We start from the raw sequence: 22,126 nt of genomic DNA, 5'->3' as shown, positions 1-22,126 counted from the left end.
CACTTCACTTTTCTGTCTTCAAGGGGTTCCCTGTGGCTCAGACAGTCAAGAATCTGCCAGCAAATCTGGGAGACCAGGGTTCAATCCCTGGATCGGGAAGCTCCCCTGGAGGAGGAAATGGCAACCCACTCCAGTATTCTTGCCTGGAGAATCCCATGGACAGAGGAGCCTGGTGGGCTACAGTCCACGGGGTCACAAAGAGTTGAACACGAGTGAGCGACTCTTTCTGTCTTCAAGAGACTTTTCAAAATCTCCTTCCCATGGTGTGAAAAAGTGGTCAGTTGTTATTTTAATTTAAATCAGTTTATTTAGAAAGGGTAAATCAAGTTCCTCTTTTGTTTTTAAATGCTTACTACAGTGCCATACTTACAGAAAGCATTTAAGAATTGCGCAATATTGCTGTGTGGATAATAGTATACTTTTTTTTTTTTTTTTTTTTTAAGTATACCTCTTTGGACAGCAGTTGGTTTGTCAATGCACAAGAAGGTGAAAGACTAGGAAATCCAGCACGTCACCGAACACTTCACCATGTCTCATTGAATGCATTGTTCTCGAAGTCTAATGTGAATGCAAATTCCTCGGGGATCCTGTTAAAATGCAGATTCTGGTGCCAGGGTGGGGTGGGCACCAGGGTGGCCTCAGGCCTCAGGCCTCAGGCCTCTCAGGGTGGCCTGAGACTCTGCATTCCTTACAGACCCCAGGACATGTGGATCCAGGAGTACCTTGATGCAACCTGGGGACAGGCATCCAGTTATGGAGCATTAAACCACTCCCTGTCTGCTTGGGAACACAGGATTTTCCAAGTGGTTTTTTTTTTTAGGGTTTATTTATTGTTGGCTGTGCTGGGTCTTCGTTGCTCTGGGTGGGCTTCCTCTAGTTGTGGTGAGCGGGGCTTCTCTTCACTGCAGCGTGAGGTTTCTCGTTGTGGTGACTTCTCTTGTTGTGGAGCACAGGCTCTAGGCGTTCTGGCTTCAGTAGTTGCGGCTCACTGGCTTAGCGACTCTGAGGCATGTGGGATCTTCCCAGACCAGGGATTGAACCCGTGTCCTCTGCACTGGCAAGCAGATTCTTAACCACTGGGCCACCAGGGAAGCCCCAGTGGCTTTTGTTGTTTTTTTAATTCGCGTCTCAATTTTCAGCTCTTGATATGGAGTGAGGCAACATTTCATGACTGTTTTTGTTCTTAATTTGTTTTTCAACACATAACACTGATGCTAGTGGAGCATGTTAGTAGAAAATTATTTCCAGTTGATGTTGTTACTCACAATTCAATCACTGACCTGGGTAACAATGATCTTAACCAGAGAGAAGCCTGTGGTTTTCATGGGAGTAAAAATAGTTGATTATAAATGCCAATGAAAGGACACCATCAGACCACAGGGAACATAAATAGGTGTCTGGCAGGAGCTATGCTTATCCCAGACCTACCTTACCCAGAAACCTCATTTGTATCAGGCCAGAGGTTCTCAAAGCCTGTATCGGAACAGTGATGGAGGAAGTGGGGGACTTGTGAAAATACAGGTCTCTGGGTCCCTCTCACCCTCAACCAGTCCCGTGGTAGGGTGGGGCCCTGGCACTTGCATTTCTGAAAAATCCCCAGAAGAAGCTGACATGCTCGCCTGGGACCTGGGACCACACTTTGAGAACCATTCATTCAGGATGTGATTTTACATGGCACTTGGCAGGCATCTTCTGTAATCTCCCGCCCTAGGCTGTATTTTCAACAGTAAGCATTGTTTTCTGGTTTTTATTGCTAGTTTATTTAAAATATTCCTATTTCCAAAACATTTCTTGGAGAACTCTAAATATTTTTGTTAATGGGCTTCAGACATCAGACTCTTGCTGAGGAAACAGAATACTGTTTAGTTTAGACTCCTCCTCCTCCTCTCCCCTTACCTGAGGAGAGCAACACTTCTCTGCTCTGTGCTTCCTATGACTATGTCTCTAGTGTGTCGTTTTTATTACCAGAACTTTCTGTAGGTCCTTAACAACAGATATGTGTGTGTGGTGTGTGTGTGGTGTGATATGTGTAGTGTCTGTGTGTGTGTATGTGAGTGTGTGTGTGTAGTGTATGTGTGTGTGTGGTGTGTGTGGTGTGTATGTGTGTGTGTGGTACATGTGTGGTGTGTATGTGTGTGTGGTTTGTGTGTGGTGTTTGTGTGGTGTGTATGTGTGTGTGGCGTGCAGTGTATGGTGTGTGTGTGTGTGTGTGTGGTGTATGTGTGTGGTGTGTGTGTGGTATATGTGTGGTGTGTGTGTGTGGTGTGTATGTGTGGTATGTGTGTGGTGTGTGTGTGGTGTGTGTGTGGTATATGTGTGTGGTGTGTATGTGGTGTGTGTGTGGTGTGTGTGGTGTGTGTGTGGTGTGTGTGTGGTGTGTGTGTGGTATATGTGTGTGGTGTGTGTATGTGGTGTGTGTGGTGTGTGTGTGGCATATGTGTGGTGTGTGTATGTGGTGTGTGTGGTGTGTGTGTGGTATATGTGTGTGGTGTGTGTGGTATGTGTGTGGTGTGTATGTATGTGTGTGGTGTGTATGTATGTGTGTGTGGTATATGTGTGTGGTGTGTATGTGGTGTGTGTGGTATGTGTGTGGTGTGTGTGGTGTGTGTATGGTATATGTGTGTGGTGTGTATGTGGTGTGTGTGGTGTGTGTGTGGTGTGTGTGTGGTATATGTGTGTGGTGTGTATGTGGTGTGTGTGTGGTGTGTGTGGTGTGTGTGTGGTATATGTGTGTGGTGTGTATGTGGTGTGTGTGGTGTGTATATGGTGTGTGTGATGTGTATGTGGTATGTGTGGTATGTGTGTGGTATATGTGTGGTGTGTGTGGTGTGTATGTGGTATGTGTGGTATGTGTGTGGTATATGTGTGGTGTGTGTGGTGTGTATGTGTGTGGTGTGTATGTGGTGTGTGTGGTATGTGTGTGGTATGTGTGTGTGGTGTGTGTGTGGTATATGTGTGTGGTATATGTATGTGGTGTGTGTGGTGTGTGTGTGGTATATGTGTGTGGTGTGTATGTGGTGTGTGTGGTGTGTGTGTGGTATGTGTGTGGTATATGTGTGTGGTGTGTGTGTGGTATATGTGTGTGGTATATGTATGTGGTGTGTGTATGTGGTGTGTGTGGTCTGTGTGTGGTGTGTGTGTGGTATATGTGTGTGGTGTGTATGTGGTGTGTGTGGTGTGTGTGTGGTGTGTGTGGTATGTGTGTGTGGTGTGTGTATGTGGTGTGTGTGGTGTGTGTGTGTGGTATATGTGTGTGGTGTGTGTATGTGGTGTGTGTGGTGTGTGTGTGGTGTGTGTGGTGTGTGTATGTGGTATGTGTGGTGTGTGTGGTGTGTGTGTGGTGTGTGTGTGTGTGTGGTGTGTGTGGTATATGTGTGTGGTATGTGTGTGTGGTATATGTGTGTAGTATATGTGTGGTGTGTGTGTGTGTGTGTGGTATATGTGTGTGGTGTGTATGTGGTATATGTGTGTGGTGTGTGTATGTGGTGTGTGTGGTGTGTGTGTGGTGTGTGTGGTGTGTGTGTGGTGTGTGTGTGGTGTGTGTGGTGTGTGTGTGGTGTGTGTGTGGTGTGTATGTGGTGTGTGTGGTGTGTGTGGTATATGTGTGTGGTGTGTGTGTGTGTGGTGTGTGTGTGGTATATGTGTGTGGTGAGTCTTTAATTTGAAAGGCCGTGGGTGTGGGGGAAGTCCAGCCTGTGAATCAGAGGCCCTGAGTTCTGACTGTGACTCAGCCACACACCACGTGATGACCTGGAATAAGTTACAGACTCCTTTGAACTTCAGTTTCTTCAGATGTCAGGAGACAACCCAGAAATCACCAGATGAGACAGGAGCCATTTCCAGCTCTAACAGTCTGATCCTTCTCCCCTCTTGGTTTTGGAGATTTTAGCCTTTTTTTTTTTTAAATAAACTCCCAGAAAGAAGAGAGAACATGTGTGTGCACGCGTTTGTAATTAAAATACTGCCCGTTCCAAGCCGGGTTAGAAGCGCTCTTCCGCTGTGCTTGACCGCTCAGCACTGCAGCGCCGTGCTGGGCCTGGCCCCGGCGCCCCTCAGCCCCTCCCCACCCGCGCGCCCCAGATGAATTGCTTTCACCCCGTTACACAGGCGCACCTGCACCGCCTGGCTCCCATGCTCTCCGGCGTGTACCATCTGGCGGCCTCGGACTCTTCGTGAGAATCCATCCCTAAACGGTCCTGTGCCCATGGAGGGTGTTCAGAATGTGCAGACGCCTGGGGGGGGGGTTGCTGGTAACAGCTCAGGACACCCCACAAGCCCCCTGCCAGCCTGCTGCAGCCCCCACCCCGACTCTAGGATCCCTCAGAGTAAAAACGTAGCTGCAAAAATAAAAGCTCTTCTGATGCAGCGAAGCAGATTTGCTACATGAAACATGACTGCTCTGGGGCACTCAACGGTTTGAGCGAAACTGGAGGACGGGTGTCCCCTGGAAAGTGTCTGGCCGGCGGTTCGCTTCCTGCCCTCCCCAGTGATGACCTCCGGGGGTTGTGTTGGAGCGTTTATTTGGCTCAGTGTTATTGACTGGACCTGTGGTGGCCCTTTCCCAAGCTGGGAGGTGTCAACACAGCAAATTCAAGGAAGGGTGCCTTCCAGGAAATGGTCAGGAGGTCCCCTTCCGGGTGAGTCCAGCATGCTGCTCAGGGGTGAGTGAAGAGGGGCTACGCGGGTGTCTGCACTTGTCACAGCGGCTGCTTTTTTAACAGTGCTGTTCTGACTTCGGGGTTCTTTCACATCAACCGGGCACCTTGGCAGCCTGCAGTGCTCGCTGGGCAGGGCTGGGTGGGCTCAGATCCTCTATCCTAAGCAAGTCCCAGTCAGCGCTGTGGCTGGAGGTCTGTGGTCTGCGGTCTGCACCTTGAGGAGCAAGACCTCAGGAGAAACCTCATGATAATCCCTTGTGATTTCTTTTGAATTGTCTTCTGGTGTGTGAACTTGAGCACTCTTTTGGCAAGCATAAACTCCTGAATAAAAATATTCATCCAAAAATACACATTACACTGTTTTCCCTCAGTCTTATCTTTTCCTGGATTTTTTCCCCTTCAGATACTAGCAAACCAAGTTGGGAGAGAATAAAAAAAAAAAATCCATCTCTCTCATGAATTTCCTTATGAATTAGGAAGTCAAGATTGCCCATGAGTTTATATATTGCATGTAGCACTTACACAGTGAATGTCATCAGATAATCAATCAACAGACTATTGGGGACCCCTTCTGTCTACATTCTGTGCTGGGTGTTCAGGCCCTACCCTTAATGGGCTGCCTTGGTGGGATCACAGTAGGAAGCAGATAGTTCTCACTAGGTGTTAAATAATTAGGACGACATACGCCCAGTTTGCTTCATGCTGTAACATCTTACGAAGGAAAAATGAAGATTAATTTGTAATTATTGACGCTGTGCTTCCAGAACTGGGAGACTGTTTCAAGGCTCCACTCAGCTTCCCACGGGGATCCCCTCGGGAGGAGAGGACCCCCTCCTCGCTGTCTGACCACACTTGTCTGACTCTTAAGCACTTACTAATCAGTGCTGGTGGTATGTGGGTGCTTTCTATTAAACTAAAAACCCTGTGAACCTGAGGTTTGTGTCTGAGCCTCTGTGGTTCCCCACAGTACTTGTCATAAAGAGATGCTCAGAAAGCCTTGTTGGATGGTGTCCACTTCGCCCTGGAGCTTGGCATTGCTCTGCCCTGGACCAGCGTTAGAGGGGACCAGCTGGACCACAGGAAGGGGAAGAAGGCTTCCCTCCTTCCCTTTCCCTGTGGTCTCAGACCCAGCGTTGTGCGACTAGACAGATGCCTCCAAAAGAAACGCCTCCTGGTGGAGAGGTCTATGGCTTAGGGGGTGTGGCAGAGGGGATGTGTTGGCTGATTCTCAGGGCAGAAGCATGTAGGGGCCGCTGGGTGATGTTTGATGTCAATGACTGAGTTGCCACACAGATGTTATTGACATCTGAAAGACGTGCACTGTGTTCCTAACCTTAATTGAGAAAAACAAACTGTCGATTGCTTTCCGGAAGCTTTTGGCTGTTTCACCACATGCTTGTTGGCACAGGGTCAGCTTCTCAGTCCCAATTCTGCATGAACATCCACACACTTAAAAGCCTGTTTTCTCTTAGAATAGAGGAGAGAAAACCAGAGGGAAAACACCCAGTTAAACTTGAATGAAGCCCGTTCGAGAGGGAAATTTTTAAAAGTTTTCTCAAACTTCACAGTGCTTTTATCCCTTCTTCTTCCAGTCGGCTTGAGGCTCTTTCCAGGGCCGAATCCATTCATTCCCTTGGAGAACTATCTTAACCAAGGGTTTTGACTTTTGTAAAAGTTCATTTTGCAAACCTTCTTTTCAGTGAACTACTACACCACGCCTGTGATCCCAGGAGCCCAAATATCCACAGCTTTTCCAGCCTGTGTCACCAACTTCCTTACTTGGCTAAACAGCATAGTAACTGCAGAGCGTGTACCATGGCAGTGGTGAAGCATCCGCGTGCCGACGCAGGAGACGCGGCAGACGCGGTTTCCATCCCTGGGTTGGGAAGGTCCTTTGGAAAAGAAAGTGGCAGCCCACTCCAGTTTTTTTTTTTTTTTAAATAATTTTATTTGTTTCTGAGAGTGCTGGGTCTTTGTTGCAGCGCGGGCTTTGCTCCTAGTGACGGTGAGTGGGGGCTACTCTCTAGTTACGGTGTGTGTCGGCGTCTCACGGCGGGGGTGTTTCCTGTTGCGGACCGCGGGCTCTAGGTGCACGGGCTTCAGGAGTCCTGGCGCGTGAACTCGGTCTTTGTGGCTCCCCGGCTCCAGAGCGCATGCGCAATAGTTGTGGCGCACAGGCTTTGTCGCTCGGGGGCAGGTGGGATCCTCCTGGACCAGGGATCGAGCCGATGTCCCCCTGCGCTGGCAGGGAGATTCTTTACCCCTGAGCCATCAGGGAAGCCCCTGACTCCAGTCTTCTTGCCTGAAGAATCCCATGGACAGAGGAGCCTGGTTGGCCACAGTGCATGGGATTGCAAAGGGTCGGACACCACTGAGCACGCGTATATCCTATGACGGCAGGAGGGGCGGCCTTTTACCAGGGTCCCCGCCCCACATAATTCTGTCCGTTCCCCAGGAAGCCACTCCTCTGCTAGGACCTCTCTGGGCTGGGGTCTGTCGCCTTAGCAGTGCCTGTCGCTGCGGCCCAAGCCACCTGGCTGTTGTCCCAGTACACACGCCCACCCTGCCCTAGTTGCCCCAGATGCAGCCAGCTGGGGCTGAGAGGGACCCGGCGGGGGTTGATGGGGAAGCCGCCCGCCTGCCAGCTTGTCCCCACGTGCGCTCACGGGTGCAGGGCCGGCCGCGGTGTCCCTCTGTTGAGACGCTCACATCTGGCCTCTCATCTGTGACAGTCCCCTCACAGCATCCTGCATGCCTCCTGTTGTCCTCCTCTTTAGTAGAACTCCTATGAAAAGAGCTGTATTTGCTTGTTCTCATTGTTTTAATATTAATTACTTTGACCCCGCCAGGTTTGAGTTGTGGAATATGGGATCTTTAGTTCTGACATGTGGGATCTATTTCCCCAACCAGGGACTGAACCCAGGCCCCCTGCATTGAGAGCATGGAGCCTTAGCCACTGGACTGCCTGGGAAGTCCCCAAAATAGCTTCATTTCTTTTTTGCTTATTTTAATTAATTAATTAAATCGACAATGCTGGGTCTGACTTGTGGCATGTGGAATCTTTAGTTGCAGCATGCATGACCTACTTCCCTGACCAGGGATCAAACCCGTGCTCCCTGCATGGGGAGTGCAGAGTCTCAGCCACCGAACCGCCAGGGAAATTCCCAAAATAGCTTTATTGCTTGTAAGTGTAGCTCCACTCCCTGATAGGCTGTCCCCTTGAGAAGCCCATCTTATTATCCTGTTGGTGGACTAGCTGGGAGTGCGTTCAGTGGCAGGTGTGAGCAAACCACACTTGAGTGATCGAGATCACGACGGTTTGCTGGTTCATCCCATGGCATGGGGTCTGTAGGAGACCGTGCAGGATCAGCCCAAGTCTCAACAATGCCGTGGGGTCTCAGCACTGTTCTTTCTGAGCTGTCCCCAGGGTCTCCACCAAAAAAAAAGAAAGCTAAAGAAGATGGCACTCTCAGTGGGTGAGGAGACAGAAACAAGCCTGATCTCCTGTACAAAGGGTGGGAAGGGCTTGGGGAAGCGGGTGTAGAAGCAGGTGTCCCTACCTCCAGCCCGGCGGGGTGAGGCAGGGGCTGTAAGCCGAACATGGAAAGGTTTGCAGCTGTGGCAGCAGCAACTGGAGGACCGTTGGAAAGGAGCTGTGGCTTCCAGAAGAGGAACACAGCCAAGGGGGAGCAAGAAATTAACCTGGCTGTCCTGCCCGCCTCCACTCTCCCAGCCGTGCCTCTCAACTTCCTCTTTGAATAAAACAACTGAAAGCCAGAGGGTAAGGAAGCCCTGAGCCCAACACAAGCCAACATCTTAGGGCGCTGAGCCGAGTGCAGGTGAGTGGACGGTGAGTCTGGAGGAGCAGTGCAGTACATCCAGCCCTCTGCCATCCTTACAGTGTGAGCTTTCCATCTGAGGTTTGTCCATCACCTCATGGTTTCAAGAGGGCTGCAGACTCCAGGCATCATTCACATATTCCAGCTGTGATAATTGGGGAAAGGAAGGAGATGGAGGCTTACACAAACTGTGTTTGTCCCTTTGTATCAGGAAAGTGAAGATTTCCTGGAAGCCCCACCAGCAGACTCTCACTTATATCTCATGGGCCAGAGATGCATCCATAGTTTTTCCACGTAAAGCTATAAATGAGAGGCCATCAATTCCCAGAGAAGTTCCCTCCCCAGTGTCAGGCCATCCATCAAGGGCCTAAGAACTGGAAGATCCATCAAGCCTGCTTGGAGGAAAAATTTATATTTAATAATTTATAAATAATTATACATCAATGAATATACATAAGAAACAGTGTTTGTGGTCACTGTATTAGACTCTGCAAAGATCTGCAAAGTGAAAACAGAAGCAATTCATGATCTTTAACAATGGAGGCTGGATGATACTAAGAGGATGTTGTAATATATCATCCTTATTATTCCTTGTAATCTAGAGGAGAGACCATTTGCATTCAGAATCTACCGAAAGGGCTATTTTAAAACATGTATTTATTTGACTGCACTGGCTCTTTGGCGCTGCATTCAAAATGCTGGTTGTGCTCTGCGACATCTTTAGTTGCAGCTTGTGGGATTTAGCTCCCTGCCCAGGGGTGGAACCCAGGCCCCCTACAGTGGGAGCTCAGAGTCTTAGCCATCAGATCACCAGGGACATCACAAGGATCATTTTTAGTGCAATGTATTTTTTTGAAAGTACCATTTTTTTAAAGCAGAACTTCAGGTGACCCCATGCAAAGATTTCACTGTAGCGCAGAAGGGCTGGGAGCAGAGACCCGGGTACAGCCTCTATCTCTCCTTGGCAGCTGAGTCAGCGTGGTTTGTGCTGTGCAGATGCCTCGGGGGAGGCAGGAGCTCGCTCCTCGTGGGTCTGCAGCGGCTGGAGTCTGTGCCCGAGCCTGCAGAGCGGGGAAGGGGCGGCAAGCTGTGCCTGGGGGTCACTGAGCAGGACTCAGGCGAGCAGAGCAGAGAGGGCGTGGGCATCGAGGAGGACTCGGGGACTAGGGGACCGCAGCGGGGTGAATCGGTGGTGGGGGGACACCTGCCCATCACTGCCGATTCCTCAGTAGGATCTTCAACCACCTCTTCCTGGCTGATCACAGCCCTCCGGTAACGTGGCGGGCACAGGGCCGGAGGGGGGGTGTCCTTGATTCCCTTCTCTGCCTCATTTACATGCACCTTCTTACCCCCTCTCTGATGAAATGACCACCTCATGCATCTGCAGTGTGTCCTCAGGGCTGGGTGTGTGCATGTGTAAGCGTGTATATGAGTGTCCACATAGGCTGTGAGTGTGTTTGCATGTGTGTGCGCACAGTGTACATGTGTGTTGGTTGTCTGCATGTAAGTACACTGTGTTTGTGTAGGTACTCACATCTGTGCATACACGGGTATGGGTATCCACAAGTATGTTGCACATGTATATACAGCATGTGTTCGAGAGTTCACACATGTTCACATATGCATGCATGTGTGCATATGTATACACGCTTGCAGGTGCATATGTGCATGCATGTGTGTATAGTATGTCCACACGTAGATTTATGTATACACGCATCTGTGCATTGCACATGCATGCATATATGTGAGGGCATGAGCATACATGTGAATACATGCATATGGGACACATGTATATGTGTGTGTGTGGGCACAACATGCATGTGAGTGTACATGTCCCTGGACCAAGGCTCTGGGTCAAGAATTGCACCTGAGCATGAGTGACTAGAAATGGTGATTTCCAGGATTTCCATGGTCCCCTGATCAGAACTGGTTCCATCCAGGGCAGCAGGCGGCCTCCCATTACTCCCCTGCACCCGGCACCACCGCCGTGTTGGAGGCAGCTTCTCTGTCTTCTCGTCCTCTCCGAGACCCGCCTCTTCCCCTGCTGGACAGTCCTCGCCCTGGGCGGCCGGATCTCTCAGGGAAGGTCAGGCAGTGCCTTTCTTGAGTCGCTCAAGTACACCAAGCATGGGGCTCAGCCCTTTGAGCAAGCTCCCCCAGACTCACACCGGCCCTCGGAAAGACACAGGTCTAGCTGAGGTGGCAGGTGCAGAAAGGTTGAGCAGCTTGCCCAGGGTCACACAGCGGAGCTTGCACAGAGATACTCTGGCTCCAGGTTCGGCGTACCTTCCCTTTAAAGCTGCGAGTTCTGCTGACCGTGGTCCTGAGTGAGACTTCAGGAGAGCTTGGCTGCCTCCATGTGTGATGACGCAGGCCTGGCTCTGTCTGGAGCCCAGCAAATGGAGGCCCGCAGAGGCCAGCTTCTGGCCCGTGGACCCATCGTGGTCTGCAGTGGAATACTCTGAGGGCAGGCTGATGGTCATCCTTAGATAAAAGATGGTGATTTTGATTTGGGTTCTGGTCGAGAGGCTACATCCTTGGGATTTATCTTCTGCAGACACGGGGCCCCTGAGATGCAGGATGGAGGGAGACTGGGGGGACGGACAGATGGCTGACATCTGGGCTCGCTGTGTGTGTGTTGGTTGGGAGAAGCGACCTTTTTGATGATGTTGATGTTGTTGATGATGGTGCTTCCATCTCACACGACAGCTCCCAGGGCCATGGTCCAGGCTGGGGACCGGGGCCCAGCCAGCCCAGCTTCCTCCCAGACATCTCTCTGCCAGCTGAAATGCCAGGGTGCTCCGTGGGGGCCATGCTGGGCCTCAGCTGCAACGGAGTCCCTGATGGGCAGGTCTGAGGTCCTAGGAGTTTGGGGGGACCACTCTCGGCCCCGCTGGCCATGCCCTAAATCAGAGTGGAGCAGATGCCAGCCCACAGCATCACACGGTGGGCCACCCCCTCCCCCACCCCCACCCTTAAGGCAGGAGCCACGGTCCATGATGATACCTGGGTTGGCCTGAGCATCCCTCTGAGAAGCAGGGACAAGTCCTTACTCCTGCCGCACAAGCCTGGTCCTGATGAACACTCGAATGGCAGGAGTTTGGGCCCGGAAAGACGTGGGGGAGAATTTGGGGGCCGGGAAGTGGGCTGGGCCTTTGGACCGCTGGGTGGCTCCACTCACCCTAAAGATATTCAGTGATGCTTCCTTTATGTGGTCCCCCAGAACCAGGGAAATTGCGCGTGGGTCGTCTCCAGTAGAACTGGGGGAGTTGGTTTTGACGCAAGGAACCCACGCAAAGAGATGATGGACAGAGGAGCTGCAGGCCCCCCTGCCCATCCCGGCAGTTCCGACGGGCTCCCTGGCACAGACCTCTTGGCTCTGCGCTCCAAGACTAGTGGTGTGGGAATAGATGCCACGTATGCCTGAGAAAAGATCGTTATCGTACTCCTGAGCCCCAGGTCCACGTGCATCACCACGTGAGAGCACTCTGCTGTGTGTGTGCACACGTGTGTGGAGTGCCGCACACGTGTGTGGAGTGCCGCACGCGTGTCACCATGTGACCCCTCGGGCAGCAGCAGGACATGTGTCCCCCATGGTCCCCGCCCGTCCTCTGTCTCCAGCACAGGTGTGAAGCTGCTCTGCATTGACGTAGGAAAAGAAAATCAAACGGTGGCCTGGAAAATTGGAGCTTGGAATAGTTTCCTCATTGTAATTATGCATGCGTGTGTACTAAGTTGCTTCAGTCCTGTCTGACTCTTTGCAACCCCAGGGACTGTAGCCCACCAAGCTCCTCTGTCCATGGGATTCTCCAGGCAAGAATACTGGAGTGGGTTGCCATGCCCTTCTCCACGGGATCTTCCTGACCCAAGTATTGAACCCAGATCTCCTGGGAGATTCTTTACCGGATTCTTCTGCAAGTGGATTCTTTACTGCTGAACCCCGGGGAAGCTCTATTGCAATTATACATTACATAACTGTATATACGTCTGTCTCTATCTATGTGTGATCTATAAATGTGTGTGTGTGTATATGTGTGTGCACACACCTATGCAAAGAGCTAGAAGAATTCTGATGTAAACTGAGGCTGTATTTCTTGAAGATGATTTTTTTTCTTGGTTGTGCCACTCAGTATGTGGGATCTTAGAACCCTTGCCCCCTGCATTGGAAGCTCAGAGTCTTAACCACTGGACCACCAAGGAAGTTCCTCTTAGGGGTGAATTTAAACACTTCCACGAAAAAATTTTGAACAATGCTGTTGCATTACATTTGTAATCAGTAAAAAGTAATTATGATACAAACAGAAGTTTAAGGTGAAATATTCCGTGAAATTGACGTGAATATTTCTCAACACAAATTGTCCAAAGTCTTTACTCAACTGTACTCTAGGCAGGACCAGTCTTAAACTGTGGCTTACAAGAACACAAGGAGCCTCCTTATTCTAAGAGAGACTCTTCCTCTGGGCCTGTTCCATGTCTGAAACGCACAGCATTAGGGACCACCCTCTGGATTAAAGAGTACTGTCTCTGAAAGATCCCCATGAGAAAGCATGACTCCTGCCTCCCGGGAAGGACGGCTCCTGAGGGGGTCTTTAGGGACAGGCAGAGTGAAGAGGCTGGAACCGGGAGCGGATGGAGTGGGAGAGAAGGCCTGGAGTCAGCCCGGAAGCCCCCAAAGGCCGTGTGTCCTCAGACGGACAGAGGACGCCTCCAAAGGAGATGTAGGAAGGAGGGGAGGCGGGTAGCCAGACACGCTCCCTGTGCTACGGGGGTCAGCCGGTCCCAGGGCGGTGAGCACATGTCAGGTCATGGAGCCAGACCTCCGGGCCGAGTCTGTGCAGTCGGCTGGATCGCTGCTGGATGGACCTTTGGGGGCAGGCGGTCCGTCCTGACCTGCTTTTCTTGAACAGCACTGTTCCATGACCGCGCGGCCTCCAGAGACCTGGACTTTCTCCTCTAGCCTCACCCTGACCCTGTGGCCAGATTATTTTCCTGTGGTTTAGCCTTTTGGCAGCTGTTCCTGGCCAGCTCTCAGATCAGCAGGGCTGTCCCTGCTTCACAGTTGGTTATTTCTCCAGGAGACCTTTCCCACAGTTCATAATAGTTTTTCTTTCTTCTAAACTTACTCTTGTCTACTCTGTTCAGAGAGGCTTATGTGTACTCCCCCCAAAGACTCAGAGCCGGTTTAAGTCTTATCAGGGTGTTAGGGGTGAGCCCGGTTGCACGTTTCACTCCAATGCCATTGCCAAGTTCACCATCTCCCGTGCCAGCTGTGAGTGTTAGATATTTCAGATTGTGCTTGGACTAATCCCAGTGTCCTATCTTTTTACGTAAGGACTTTTCCTGGTACCTTGACCTTGCCAGGCATTTCTAATCCTTTTGGCTAATCATTTTCCAACATTTTTATGGCTCTGAAGCATGGGAGTCCCTTGATGTGCCTTAACTTGACCCGTAGGAACCCCTGGTGTGATGGCTGATAACTTGAGGCAATTTTTTTTCTTTTCTTTCTTTAATTCTATAGATTTCCCTTTGTACTCTCAAAATCCTGACCCTGAGGAAGTTTGAGACTTTTCTGTCACTTAGATTTGTTAAATTGTTGTTGTTCAGTTGCTCAGTTGTGTCCGACTCTTTGTGACCCCATGAACCACAGCACGCCAGGCCTCCCTGTCCATCACCAGCTCCCGGAGCTTGCTCAAACTCATGTCCATCGCATTGTGATGCCATCCAACCATCTCACCCTGTCGTCCTCTTCTCCTCCTGCCCTCAGTCTTTCCCAGCATCAGGGTCTTTTCCAGGGAGTTGGCTCTTCGCATCAGGTGGCCACAGGATTGGAGTTTCAGCTTCAGCATCAGTCCTTCCATCAAATATTCAGGGTTGATTTCCTTTGGGATGGACTGGTTGGGTCTCTTAGGTCTCTTTGGTCACTGAGGTTAGAACTGAGCAATTAGTTTTAAACACGCTTCCAAGACCTTGCACCTTTATTTTTTTTTCTTTATTCTTTTCTGTTTTATCGGTAGGAAAAGGTAGCATATGAAAACACATGGAACAAACCAATATGTGGACCCAGGCACAACTTGAAACAGCTGGTAGAGGAGAAGTCCCCCCAGTACAGCCTCAGACACCAGAACGATCTTCACCTTGGGTATGGTTCTTGCTTGTATTGGTCGATGATCTTTCAACAGCAAAACCCTCTACCCTGCTAGGTTGTCAGTAGCAGGTAGTAGCAGAAGCAGGAGGTTCCTTCTGCCTGATCCAGGCATGATCGTGTTTCTGCCTGGATTCCTCAGTTCCCATTTCCATCTCTCAGTTACTTCTTTGTGGCTCTCTTGTCGCTTTCTCCCCAAACATGCAGTGGGGTTAGACAATAAAACAAGTCATCATAGCAAAAAGGGGCAGTTATTCTCCTGTCTGCCCCCCTGAATGGCCAGCCTCATGAACTGAGAAGCTGGGACCGGTTCTCTGGGTAGCGGCTTCCGGTGGAGTCTGGGGAGGCCCGGGGCTCCAGGAGCCTTGACCCAGCTCCCCATCACACCTGCTGCTCCTGCCGCAGCCCTCCAGCGAGAGGCCTGTTTTACGGGCCTGCTCTGGGACGTTTCGTCCTGTCGCAGCACCTCAGTCTGCTCTGGCTGCCCTAGGAGGACAGCACAGGCTGGCTGGCTTAGGAAACACACGTCTGTTTCTCACGGTTCTGGAGGCTGGGAGCCCGAGATCAGGGTACCAGCCTAGGCGGGTTCTCGGGAGAACTTTCTTCCTGGCCTGCACACAGCGCCTTCTCACCAGGTCCCCATGTGGGAGAGAGGGAAACACAGAGAGAGGATGCACGAATGTCTCTGGTGTCTTTTCTAGTAAGGGCCCTAATCGCGTCATGGCGCTCCACCCTCATGATCCTTTCTAAACATAAGTGTAAGTTTGAATGTGCGTTTAATCCCTGGTCTGGGATGATGCCCTGGAGAGAGGAAATGGCAACCCACTCCAGAATTCTTGCCTGGGAAATTCCAAGGACAGAGGAGCCTGGCAGGACTGCAAGTCCATGGGTTCACAAAGAGTCGGACAGGACCGAGCGGCTAATTAACAATAACAGGGTTAGTTTAGGGCTTTGACGTGTGAATTTAGGGAGACACAGACATTCAATCCATAACAGCCAATCAAATAGACTAGAGATGCTTGTCTATTACATCAGCCACAAGTCACATGAGGCTTTGGGGAACTTGACATTTAGCTAGTCCAGACTGATGGCTGGAGAGTGTAAAATACACCTTGGATTTCAAAAGCTTACACTAAAAAAAAAAAATTGCAAAATATCCTGTTATTGTTGTTGTTCAGTCGCTAAGTTGGGTCTGACTCTTTGCAACCTCATGGACTGCAGCACGCCAGGCCTCCCTGTCTTTCACTATCTTCCAGAGTTTGCTCAAACTCATGTTTATTAAGTCGGTGATGCCATCCAACCATCTCATCCTCTGCTGTCCCCTTCTCCTCTTGCCCTCAATCTTTCCCAGCATCAATGTCTTTTCTAGTGAGCTGACTCTTCACATCAGGTGGCCAAAGTGTTGGAGCTTCAGAATACCCTGCACATAATCCAAACATGTAATGTTTTATTACACGATGAGATGAAAATATTTTGGATGAATTGGGTTAAACAACATGTTATACTAATTGGATTTCACCTTTCTTGGAAACTTTTTAAAGATGTCTACGAGAAAACTGAACCTCACACATGTGGCTGGTCTGGGAAGGTGGAAGAGGGAGACGGATGCAGAGGAAGGGACCGGGGCTGGGAGGTGTGGGCTCACACTGTGACCAGCTCCAGGGGCAGCGGCAGGCACAGTGGGACCGGGAAGGACAGGTGGGGTGCTGTGGGCCTGCTGCCGCAGCTCAGAAACACAGATAGTCCTGATAGGCACAGAATTCTGTCAATGAATGGAAGCTTCCTATATACACGGTGCGGCAGAAACCCAGGAAAGGATGTGGAAGTCCAAGTGACCAGCGTGACCAGCCCTGGGTTTGTGCTCACGCTGTGGACTGCCAGACTCTCGTCCAGCTGTCTCCCAGCCTTCGCTGTGGCCACCTTGTACACACAGGCTGCAGAAAATTCCACCAGGGTATGGAACAGTATCTGTCTGCTGAGCCAGTTCTGTTACCTTTGTATCAGAGGGAATGCAGACAGTTCCAGAGCTCCTTGCTCCACCCTGCTCCTCCTTCTCCTCTTCCCCCGCCTCCTCCTAGATGAAAGGAGAAGGTGAAGTCGCTCAGTCGTGTCTGACTCTTGGCGACCCCATGAACTGTAGCCCACCAGGATCCGCCGTCCATGGGATTTTCCAGGCAAGAGTATTTCCTTCTCCAAGGGATCTTCCCAAACCAGGGATCAAACCCCGGTCTCCCGCACTGCAGGCAGACGCGTTACCCTCTGAACCATGAGGGGGAAGATCAGGAAGGTGAGAGAAGGAATGACAAGTGGTTAGACAGGGAGAATTCCAAACAGAAAGGAGATGGTATGGAAAACACTCCTACAATCCTTATTCCACTGTAAGCTCAGACTCAGTTTAATAAATGAGGCGGAGAGAAAAACCATTTGAGGCATTATTTCTCATGGATTGAACACAACAACAAAAAACATCCTTGGCCAGAGGTCTTCATCACCTGCGGCCAGTGCAGGGGGAAGGTTGCTGTCCTTAGGTCAGGAGGAGGAACGCAGAGTGGGAGGATCCACAGCCTCATGAGGCCACAGCGCAAGATTCCTCCCAACTCTGCCCCCTGTCCAGACCTCCACCTCCCCTGTCAGCTACCTGGGAGCCGCTGTTTTGCTCTTGCCATGAGGTTGCAACATAATCGCAAGTTAACAGAAATGGAGGGGTAAATAAGCCAAGCCCAAGATGCAGGCCGCCCCCTCCACCCCCGGAGGCAGAGAGAGACTCCCGTTACAGGTGGGTCTGCAGCTAGGACTGGGTGAGGGATGAGGGGCCTCGGGATGGGCCAGGAGACGAGGCGTGGGCAGGAAGGGGCAGGCATGACTGGAGTCACGTGGCGGCTGCGGGGGCCGCGGTGGGCAATTGGGGCGGCTTGCAAGGACCTGGAGGCAGTATGTAGGAGGTGGTGGGGAGCCCGCGTGGGTCTGGGGGATGGTGGTAAATATGAACAGAGCAGGCAGTTTGGAGATTAAGTTAGGATGCCCTGTGTGGACCCCAAGGATCAGCTGACCTGACCCCCACAAGCCTCCGGCAGAGAAACCCAGAGGTGAAATGGTCGCTCAAGGTCACACGGCCAGGAAGGGCCGGGGGTTCCAGGCTGCCTCCTTCCTAGAGCAGGAGCGTCTTTTCCGGCCTGGTGGGTGCAGTGGCCACAGCCACACGTTAACTAAATGAACTGCAAAGGACAATCTAGCTCCTGAATCACCCTGGCAACACTTCAGCTGCTCGAACCGTGCTGGACCTTGTGGATCTAGAATATCTAGAATATTCCCCCTTATTTCCAGAAGTTCCCTTGGATGGGGCCCCCTTCCCCATGGCTCCCCACCCCCCCCTTCCAGGGTGTGGTTCACCCTCTGCACCCAGCACCAGGCTCCTGGCCCCACGTCCAGTGAAAGCTCTGGCCAGTCATCGTGGACAGAGGCCCTTCTAGGTCCAAGGCCATTTCTGGTTCTCCTTGAATCCCTTCCCATCTGCTCCCTGAGGTCTCCTGTGCCCTTAGCAACTACCCTGCACCCAGTTCTGGCCATAAATCATGGAGGCTGGCAGCTAGAGGAGGACTCAGATCTGAGACGATGGTGGCACCACTCGGCCTGGAATGTTCCTCCCGGTGGGGGCAGGGTGAGGTGCAGATGGAGCCTGGAGCAGGTGGGAGTGGCCTTGTCTGGAATGACTGAAGTTGTCTCGTGGTGACTCGCTGGCAGCTCGGCCCTCCATAGAAGGGTCTGGGAGACTTGTCTCTGGCTTCCTCTGTTGTCCCAACGAGGGTGATGTTGCGAGCGTTTCGGACGCTGTCGGGAGGAGAGGCCGTGCCTCCTACTCACTTGGCCGTGTCGCGTCCCTTATTTGTCTGATCCTTTTTGCTCAGCGGGTGGCATTTTCGTTCAGTCGTTTTGTCGTCGCTTGTGTTTATTAACGATGACATATTAATCATGCAAATTAGAATATTATTAATGAAGAGCAGTTCATGCCGTTCCTGTTTCTGGCTCTGCTGCAACAGCCTAGCTAGGTCCCTGTAGCCTCTGCAGAGGGAAGGACTGCAGTTCAGGTGGACGCTGGGGACACGCAGGGGGCCCTTCCACTGAGGGGTTGGTGTGGAAAGAGTGCATTTCTGTGAAAGTGCATGTTTTTAGGAGGTGCAACCCTCCAGCAGCCCCCGCCCTGTTTTAACATGTGTCATGGGGGCGGGGGGGGGGGGCAGGACCTGCCGTCTATCGCTGTCTCCCACGGAATTCGAGCAGCAAATTCTAGCCCACGGACCTCGTAGAGTCCCTGAGTCCCAGCGTTTGTTTTCTGAACACCGTTTGCAGAGCTGGCATGGTAACCCCTTCACACCCTGCAGGTGCCCTTGGGCTTCAGCACTCTTGACCCCGCCGGGCAGGGCCAGGTTCCGGCCGAGGGCGCTTGCCCTCATGATGCTGGAGCCTGCGGAGAAGCCGGGTGCCGGGTGCCCGTTTCCCCTGCCCGCTGGCGTCTGGCCTGGTTTCCCGCAGCGGCCTGGGTTCCAGGAGCCATTGGCGTGCCGCTCTCTCCTCCCGGTTGTGCAACCTTCCCTGGCCCGGCCGAGCCAAGTGTGGAAACTCTTCTCGGAAACTTGGCGGTCGCCCAGCGCGGCGGGGGTGGTGATGCCAGTCCGGAGCACTCACCGAGTCACGCCACCTTGGGTCATGAGACGTGGCCGGCTGGGGGCTGGAGACGGTTGGCTCTGCCCTCTCCCCACCCTGCCCCGCGATCCTGATTCCACGGTGAGCCCAGAACCCAGACCCGGAGCAGGCGTGGCAGGGGAGGGGCCTTCTCAGAGCCCAGGTGTCAGCTGGCAGGGGCTGGCTGCTGGCTGGAACACAAGATTACTGTGCGGGCTTCTCTGTGCCACCCCCGGGGCACGTTCCCCATGGCTCCGCCTCGAGGGCCCGCAATCCAGGGGTTGGAGACCCGGCGCTGCTCCGACTGCTGCTCTGCTGGCCGGGACCCCGCCCTCTCCCCCTGCCTGCGGGTCTCATTGCCACTATTGCTGTCCTTCCCCCTCAAGGCGTCCAGAGCCCTGGTCTTCACCTGCTGACATCCCACCTGTGTAGATTCTCACGATCCTTTCTGCCCCAGCTGCCCAGCCTTCAAACCTGGACCCCAGTGGGGCGGGTGGTGGGGGGTGAGATTTCTCCAGCCTCTTTGATCTTATCACAAATAAGACCCCTGACTCCAGACCTGGGAAGCTTGACAAGGGAGCTGCATGAGTTGCTCCGGCCACCGAAACATTAAGTACCGCGAAGGCGTGGCTTAAATCCTGCGAACGCTTGTCTCCCGGCCCTGGGGCTGGGGGTGGGGCAGGGGCTCCTTCTGAATCCTAGTGGGGGAACCTCTCCTGGGCCTCCCTCCTGGCTTCTGGCAGCCTCGGGACATCATGGGGGTCCCTTGGCGGGGGGAGGGCCCATTTCCTGCGTCCTCACGCTGTCTCCCCTGGGTGTGCACCTTCCTCTTCGCAGGACAGGCTTTCTACAAGCGACAGTTACAGTGGGCTCGGAGCCACCCTCCTCCAGTGTGACCTTGCCTTGACGAATCACATCTTCAGTGACTCTATTTCTGAGGTTCTGGGAGTTTGGACTTCGCCATATGAATGTTTCACAGGGGGACAGAATTCAACCCATAATTGGAGCAAAAACCACACTTGAGTGAGAAAAGCCTGCTGCTGGGAGCTCAGAGTCTAACCATGACTGCACACGGCCTAGGCCACAGCAGACAGCCTGGAAACTGCCTAACAGCTTAGCTCAAAAGGCCTGAAGACCCTTAGTCCACCTCTGGCCACAGCTGGTTGGCTAAGTTCCAGCTGGCCAGTTGGGAGACCCTCACGTCAAGTCAAACCCCAACCCCTGGATGTGGGTCATGTGCCTGGATCCCACGCTTCTCAAGACAACCCCGTCCCTGCTGGAGAACCTCATGGTCGTCGGGGTCCTGAGAGACCTTGTAGGTCTCTGCCCTCCTGCACCTTGGCTGACCTGGGCCAGGGGTGGCTTCGAGGAATGCCAGAGACCCTGAAGGACGCGGTGAGTTTTCACACCATGATGAAAAGTCGTGCCACAGTCATTTTACTTATGGCTGGACCTGGGAGCCCTCCTTTGGCATGAATAAAAGAAAAGCCAACTCAAATAATGTTGATAGAAGGGGAAATTCTGTGGAACAGTCGTGTGATTCCAGGAGATGCAGGGGCATGGCCATCTTCCGAGGCTGCGAGAGCTCCCCTCGCCTGCGTCTCTGCCTCCGTCTACATGTCACCCTGTCTGGGCCGGGCCTCCCAGCTGCCTTCTCTACAGGGAGAAGACAGGGCCGCTTACTGTCCCTGCGTCGCCATGACGGAGGGGCCCGGACTGGCTCTCAGAGTTCTGACACTGGGCGGGGGGCACTCTCTTTGGTCCAGCTGTGTCCCACCAACCCTGGACCAGTGACCTGTTCCCAGGGGGTGAGGTTCTACAGCTGGCCGACTGGACCTGTACACCCAGCCTGGGCTAAGCAGCTTGGCCAGAGGTGGACTGGGGGGTCCTCGAGGTCTTTTGAGCCAAAAGCAGAGGCTGTGCTTTGGGGGAGGTGCTGGCCCCTGCCACTGTGTGTCCCTAGAGGAACGGCCCCCCGCCACAGCTTCCCTTTTGTCTTCTCCTTAGCGCCTTTCAAGGCACTGAACCCGGGGAGCCGGGAGCATGTCGCTGAGCAAGCTTGGGGTTTCTGTCAGGATGTGGTCTGTGGTTGCCTTGGGCTTGGCAGGGAGACGTGTGTTTGGGACTCCTGGACTTGTGGCCGGGGGTATCGGGGCATGGGAGAATTCGAAGCCAGGGTTTCAGGGCAGATTAAAATGATAGAACACCTGTTATGGGTGGAGTTGTGTCCACCCCGCTACTCACGGGGCTTCCCAGGTGGCTCAGCCGGTGAAGAATCCGCCTGCAATGCGGGAGACCTGGGTTTGATCCCTGGGTCAGGAAGATCCCCTGGAGAAGGGAACTGCAACCCACTCCAGTGTCCTGGCCTGGAGAATCCCAGGGACCGGATAGTCCACGGGGTCACAGAGTTGGACACGACTGAGCGACTTTCACTTTCACGTCCCTACTCACAAATTCACAGGCTGGAGTCCTAACCCCTAGGACCTCGGAATGGGACTGCATTTGGAGATGGGGGTCTTTAAAGAGGCGATTATAGTTAAATGAAGCCACAGGGGTGGGCCCTGATGCAGTTGGACTGGTGTCCTCACAGGAACGCGGGATACAGATACAGAGAGAAAAGACCAGGGGAGGACGCAGAGGGGAGGACGCTGTCTGGGGCCCCGGGAGGGAGGCCCTGGGGGGAACCAGCCCCCCAGCACCTGGGCCTAGGACTCCCCTCCCCAGGAAGGAGAGAGAGGTGTCTGGGGCTCGAGGGGGGCACCCTGCGCTGGCACAGAGCAAGAGCTCAGCGTGGGGAGGACCTGGGG

The sequence above is a fragment of the Dama dama genome, chromosome 18, assembly GCF_033118175.1.
Source record: "Dama dama isolate Ldn47 chromosome 18, ASM3311817v1, whole genome shotgun sequence".
Lineage (NCBI taxonomy): Eukaryota > Metazoa > Chordata > Mammalia > Artiodactyla > Cervidae > Dama > Dama dama.
The sequence above is the reverse complement of the archived record's forward strand: the minus strand, read 5'-3'. Positions refer to the sequence as shown.